The following is a 7,712-nucleotide window of genomic DNA, read 5'->3' on the forward strand; positions in this document are numbered from 1 at the left end:
TAAAACAGATTTTGGTAAATGCTGATCCACAAACATATACATCTATTTACCCTGATGTCCAACCCACCAACTCATCACAACCAACACAATAGCCATCAGAACATACCACAACTACACAAACACCTCAAACTTCTCAACCTCAAACAACTCAACCCTCCATCAGGACATATTACAAACCAACACAGTCATCTCAACCTCAACCTTCAGCACATCCAGTGAAGCCTTCATCTTCAAAACCCAAGAGGACTAAGATAGTACCTCAGTCTCAACAGAAGAGAAGGAGAATTGTTCTGAGAGATGAGTCAGACAATGAGGAACAGGTTCCAATATCAGAACCTGTTATTGTAGAAGCTGAGAAAATCTCTCCTCAGAAAGATACTGAAACTGGGAGTTCTAGGCCCCTCAAAAGGCTTAGAAAGCTAAATTCTGATGATGAAGCTCCCAGAGTCTCTAATTCTGCAAAGAGACTTAAAAAGCAAAGAGCCAGGTTGGCTGTAAGTGAATCATCCCACCCTGAAGAAGTTCTGAAAGCAGCAGCTAAGGAAGGGGGTCAGGAATCTCTGATCCCAACAGAACCTATAGTCATTGAATTACTTCCTACTGCTGAATCAACTCACAAGTCTCCTATTCAAGAACAAGAGGATATTCCAGAGAAAGTGCCTACACCTCCCGTGTCTCCTGTAATTGATCCAGTACATGTTGAAGACCCAGGTACAAGTGCTGAATTTGATATTCATAACTTGATTGTGCCTGAGGTTCTGTACTTGGAAGGTCCACTAACTCAACTCACTCCACCAACAACACAAATTCTAGATGCTGATTTCAATGAAGATATTCCAACAACACCACTTCTGAATCTAGATGATAAAAATCAGATTTTAGGTGGGCATCAACATTTGGATGTTGATCAGAACTTAGTTGCAGATCAGAATTTAGAGGATGATGTTGAAGCCTCTATAGCCTCACATACTATTATTTTATCAGAGGATGCTGATACTGCAGGATCTGTAAGTTTTGATGCTGACAATGCTAAAATTACTGGTGAAGCTGCTACTAATCTAGATGCTGATGCAGCTGGTCCTTCAGGACATGCACCTCAACAAACAGTTAATAAAACTGATTTAATCAAGAAGTTTGTTAGAGAGGATGCCCCGGTACCTTGGAGTGAAACTCCTAGAGGAAAGGAGTGGACTAAGGAATGGAACACAGTTAGTTTTGTTCCTACTGAAAAAATTCTTGTTGAGCATCTTGCCAAAGCTGATGAAATGCTGATAAATGATGATTTCAAGGCACGGCTTAGAGTTACTGAAATGAGTACTAGGCACCTTCAAGGTCAACACTCAATAACTCATGACAAGGTGAATAAAATTCATGAATCTTTGATCCAGCAAGATATGAATATAAAATTGGAAAAGAACAGATTTTTCAAGCCAGCCTTTGACAGAATTGGGTATATTGAAAAAACTCAAGAGAAGCAACAAGATCAAATTTCTGAAATTCTAAAGAATCAAGCTTCTCAGCAAACTCAACTAAATGAGATCCAATCCTCAATGGAATTGCTTGTCTCTCTTCTTTTACCTGCTGATGCCAAAAAGGGGGAGAAAGTAATTAATTCCAAATGCAAATCTACTCAATCACTGAAGGGTAAGGATGATGGAAATGATGACCAGCGAAACTCTGGAATGGGTAGAGGTCACGTGAAGGCAAAGGTTTTTCATCAAGCAAAGTTGGAACTACAAGTCAAAGAACCAATTCTGATACTGGGAGAAGAATAAGTTTTGATACTGGTAAAAGGATAAGTTCTACTGAACATCTGGAACTTGAAAAAGAGATTTCAAAGAGATTATTTCTCAAAGAAAATCCTGGAATGGACTTTGAAAGTCTAAAGGAAGAAGAAGCTAGACTTAAAGCAGAAATTGTCAACTCCAAGTCTAAAGCTTCTACTGTTGAAAAGAAACTTCCAAAGCCTAAGGGCATTGTGATAAAAGAAAAGACAAATTCTGAGGCATCCAAAGCCAAATCACAAGTGGAGGTAGATCCAAGATCTAAGGGCAAAGAAAAAATTGATGAACCTGTAAATGTATAGTGCCAGTAATGGATGAAGAAATATCTGATAAAGATGTTAGTCTTACTCTAATGAAAAAAAAGATTTCTCAATCAACCTCTGACATGGCTCAAGTTCTTCAGATTCAAGATGTAGTAAGTTCTGATATGACAGTGAAGCAAGCAACCTCTGACATAGCTCAAGTTGGCTTGATATCAGAAGATAAGGAAAAGGAAACCTCTGACATTGCTCATGTTAAACCTTCAAAGATTCTACTACCAGGATTCACCAAAGCTCAACTGACAACCTTTGAAGACTACATCATGTGGTTTTGAAGCAAGAGTTGTTACAGGAAAGGAATCAAGAGATAAATCAGGATTGGGTAGTTCTAAAGAGAAGATAGTACACAATACTACCAATGATCCAACTTTCTTAAGTGAACCAGGTGTAGGAGCAACTCCTGAGAGATTGAATCAACTTGAATCTGTACAAATGGTTTACCATTCTGTTTTGAAAGAAGATATCATGTTATACTTTATGGAAGATGGGAGGGTATTCCAGATCAGGGAGAATACAATTTCATTGAAGTATTTTGAAGAACTGGAACATGTTCTATTTTTGCTTCAAGTGAAAAACAGATCAACAGATGGTGTTGCAGGGTGTTTAAAATCAAATATTCAAAGACAGAAGAAGCTTTACTCTGTAAAGTCTGACAGCCCATATTGTCCTAAGTACAGATCTCACAGTGGAGAAATTGTTGAAATGAAGCCTAATACTGCTAAAATCATCACTACATTTTCTGGTATTAAGGAACTTGAATTTAATCTAGAGTCTGATAAAGCCTATATCATCAGACTAGATCAGGATATAAGGAAAGCTAAAATAAATGATCTCAGGGCTGCTATCTTTCAAACTGGTGAAGATACAGTTGAATTGAAAAATGCTAAAAGGAGGATGGTCAATGAACTTGAATATGCTGAGAAATATTTGTTGAAGAACTATCTCAGAACAACTTCTGATATCAAAGAGATCAGAAATTGAAGCCAAGTCAAAGATCTATAACTGCTTAACTTCTGAAGGATGTACAGACTGAAGCTGTTATAAGACCTTGAGGATGGTAAAGCTATAAGGACTGTAAGTTGTAGTTATCTAGTCAAATTCTCATGCATTTGTACTTAATGTTTTTGCCATCATCAGATATCTATTAAACTTGTATATTATGCTAATTTACAAGTTGGGGGAGATTATTAGATATATTTGTGATGTCATGTCTAATATGATTTGTTTTTAGTTTTCAGATCTTACTTAACAGGTGAAATCAGTACTTAACTGGAAATCAGTACTTATACTGAAGTCAGGACTTAAGATATCAGAACTTAAGTTATCAGGAGATATTTATCAAGAGATAATATCAGGACCTAAGGAGACTTTCAGATAAGGAAGGCGGTTGATTGAAAGGAAAGAAAATCAAGACAAACATAAGAAAAGATATGCATGGAGATGAATTCTATAAGGAATAGAATACTTGGAAGAAAAGATAATTGATTGATATATATTAGGAAGCAGAATTATATTCGATATCAATTAGAAGATTATCTTGTAACTGTGGAGTATATAAACACAAACATAGGGTTTACACTATATGTGTTATCTTAATCGAGATTATTATTCATTGTAACCCTAGCAGCTCTCGTGATAATTTGTTCATCACTGAGAGAGAACAGTTCTTTGTAACAGAGTTTATTGTGTTGAATAAAATCTGTGTTTTATTACTTGAGTTCTTATATTAGTAAACACTGTATTCAACCCCCTTCTACAGTGTATGTGACCTAACAGTTCTCTACATACTTTTGATCTATCTTATATATGTTTTATATTAATTTCACATATTAATTATGTGAACTAACATTTGGATAGTTTTTCTTAGGATTAGAAAATTTTCAAGTTGAGATTCTGTTTTGAAAATTAAATATACAGAGAAATCTGAAATATTTTTAGATCATATTTCAGTTAATTCCTAATTAAATCAAATTAATTTTGATTTATCAGAATTAATATGCTGCAACATATTGGCTGAGTTATTGCCTTTAGGATGAAAAATTAAGCATACCAATTTCACTTACAAGTCTAGTGAAAGTTGCTCCATCCAAAGGTTTAGTGAAAATGTCAGCTAACTATTTTTCTGTCGGAACAAAAATAAGCTCAACAGTACCATTTACGTCATATTCTCTAATAAAATGGTACCTTACATCAATGTGCTTAGTTCTAGAATGATTAACTGGATTAGCAACAATTTATATTGCACTAGTATTATCACACATGATTGGAATCTTTCGTAACACTAGGACATAATCCATTAGTTGATTTCTAATCCAAAGCACTTGAGCACAACAATTTCTTGCAGCTATATATTCAGCTTCAGCTTTAGAAGTTGATACAAGTTGTTGTTTCTTATTATACCAAGATACAAGCTTTTGACCAAGGAATTGACAACTTTCACTTGTACTTTTTCTGTCTACCCTGCATCAATCAAAATCTGCATCTGTGAATACAACAGCTTCAAAACCAGTTCCCTTAGGATACCATAAAACCCAAGTTTATTGTTCCCTTCAAATATCTGAAAATCCTCTTGACAACCATTAAGTGTAATTCTTCAGGATTTACTTGAAATCTAGCACACAGACATGTGGCACACATAATTTCTGGTCTACTTACAGTTAAGTAAAGCAAAGATCCAATCATTCCTCTATAACTTGATATGTCTACACTTTTCCCTTTCTTATCTGCATCCCACTCGGTAGCTGTAGATATAGGAGTTGATGCAGGTGAACAGTCCACCATTATAAATTTCTTCAAAAGATCTTTGACATCCTTGGTTTGACTGATAAAGATTCCATCACTTCTTTGGCTAACTTGAAGGCCAAGAAAGTAACTTAGTTCTCTCATCATGCTCATCGCATATTCAATCTGCATGAGTTTTGAGAATCTTTGACATAATATTTTATTAGTAGAACCAAAAATGATATCATCCACATAGATTTGAACTAGGATGATGTCATCACCATGTTGCTTGTAGAATAGAGTCTTGTCAATTATGCCTTCAGTGAAACCATATTGAGTATAAATTCTGATAGTGTGTCATACCATGCCCTTGGTGCTTGTTTCAATCCATACAGAGCCTTCAAAAGTTTGTAAAGAAAATTTGAAAATTCTGGATATTCAAAGGCAGGTGGTTGTTGCACATAGACTTCTGATTCTAATTCACCATTAAGGAATGCACTTTTTAAATCCATTTGATACACCTTATGATTGGAATGTGCAGCAAATGTAAGGAAAATTATTATTGCTTCAAGCCTTATAACTGGAGCAAAAGTTTCATCATAATCAATTCCTTCTTCCTGTGAGTGGCCTTTGGCAACCAATCTTGCTTTGTTCCTTGTTACAATTCCATTTTCATCCATTTTGTTCCCGTACACCCATTTCGTTCCAATAATGCTTCTATTTCTTGGTGCAGGAACCAATTCACAAACTTTATTTCTTTCAAACTGATTGAGCTCTTCTTGCATAGCAGTTATTCAATCAGGGTCTGATAGAGCTTCCTCAGTTTTCCTAGGCTTAATATGAGACAGAAAGCATGCATGTAGACATTCATTTGCAGTGACATTTGTAGTCCTCACTCCAGCACTAGAATCACCAATTATAGTGTCTCTAGTGTGACTTCTATCTCATTTCCTGGTATGATGATTTTGGTGACTAGAATTGCCCTCATTTTCTTCATTATTGGCATGACTTGCAGAACCATCATCTCCTTCTCTCCCTGAGTTTGTGCCACCAAATTCAGGTGTGTTTCTTTCTTGAGATGAATTCTCATTGTCAGAGTTCACTGGTTCACTTGATTCTTCCTTAATTCAATTATTGGTGTTGACCTCAACTTCATCTTCAGAATCACTGTCAATATTGAGATTTTCAAATTTCAAAGTTTCAGCTTCACTTTCATCAAGGCATTCCAAGTCTGGATACTTGTCATCATTAAATTTCACATATGTGTTTTACATTATTTTCTTCTGCTCTAGCATAAAGACTCTGTAGGCAGTCCTTTTCAATAAATATCCTAGAAAAATAGCTTCAAATACTTTAGAGTCTAATTTTCCAACATATTCAGAGTTGTCTTTTAGCATAAATCACTTACTTCCAAACAAATGAAGATGCTTGATAGTAGGCTTTCTTTTTGAAAAAATTGAGTAGGATGACTTTCCAATATTTTTGTTAAGTAGATATATATTATGAGTGTAACATGTTGTGTTAAGATCTTCTTCCCAAAAAATTATTGGCAGATTAGCATCTTGCAGCATTGTCCTAGCAGCCTCAACTAGAGTTGTATTTTTCCTTTCAACCACACCATTTGAGTGAGGTGTTTTTGCAGCTGAGAACTCTTGAAAAATGCCTTTATCTTTGCAAAATTCACCTAGAATTGTATTCCTGAATTCTGTGCCATTGTCACTGCTCAATCTTTTGACACATTCTTGATCTTCATCCCGTTTCTCAATTTTCTTAATGTGTTCAATGATGATGTGTGGATTTTAATCTTTTGAATGCATAAATTCCACCCAAGTGTATCTTGAGTAGTCATCCATCATCACAAAGCATATTTCTTTCTGGATATAGACACGACATTTACAGGTCCAAACAAATCCATGTGGATAAGCTGTAGTGGAGCACTAATGGAATTCACGGCTTTGCTTTTGTGACTGGACCTCTTCATTTTCCATTTTTGACAAGGCTCACAAACTTCAATTTGAGCAAACTCCAAAGCTGACATATCTCTCACTAATTCTCTTTTCACCAATGTGTTGATTGCTTTGTAGTTCAAGTGAGAAAGTTTCTCTTGACAAAGTTTGCTTTGATCAATGGATACCTTGATATAGAAGCATCTTATTCTTTCCTTGTTTGCTGAATTTAAATTTACAACAAACAGGCTTCCCTTCCTTACTCATTTCAGAGCAACTTCGTCAGTTTTATTTGTCAAATATAATTGTAAAGCCATTGTATGTGAATTGACTAACACTGAGAAGATTCACTTTCAGACCTGCAACCAGTGCTACATCTTCAATAACAACATTTCCAGAAATCAACTTTCCATATCCCTTTGTGAATCCTTTATTGTTGTCTTTAAAGGCCATCAAAGGGCCAGACATCTCCTCAAACTAGGATAACATAGGTTTATCACCTGTCATATATTTGGAACATCCACTATCAATGATCCATATTACTTTATTCTTGTTGACCTGCACATAATGAGATTCAAGTGTGTTTAGCTACCCAAACAATGTTGGGCACTTTCTTCCTTTTCACAGAATTTGCAGAAGTAGAACTTGAACATTCAAAAGGAACAACATTCTTAGTTTGATCAGCATTTTCATCTTTAATCACATATCTAATGTTAACTTCTTTAAGATCTTTTCTCAACTTATGACAACTTGTCATAACTTTCATGCTGCATGGAATGCAGTCAAACTTGTCACAGAAGGAATAAGGGTCATCTGTTTGTGCATCATTGCATTTACAGGCTCCATACTTTGGCTCACTAATAGCCTTTTTACAAAGGTGAGTTAGATGGTTTGTTGAGCCATATTTTTGACACTGCTTTCTTGGAGCATCTACAATATAG

This window comes from Apium graveolens, chromosome 10 (assembly GCF_009905375.1).
Source record: "Apium graveolens cultivar Ventura chromosome 10, ASM990537v1, whole genome shotgun sequence".
NCBI lineage: Eukaryota > Viridiplantae > Streptophyta > Magnoliopsida > Apiales > Apiaceae > Apium > Apium graveolens.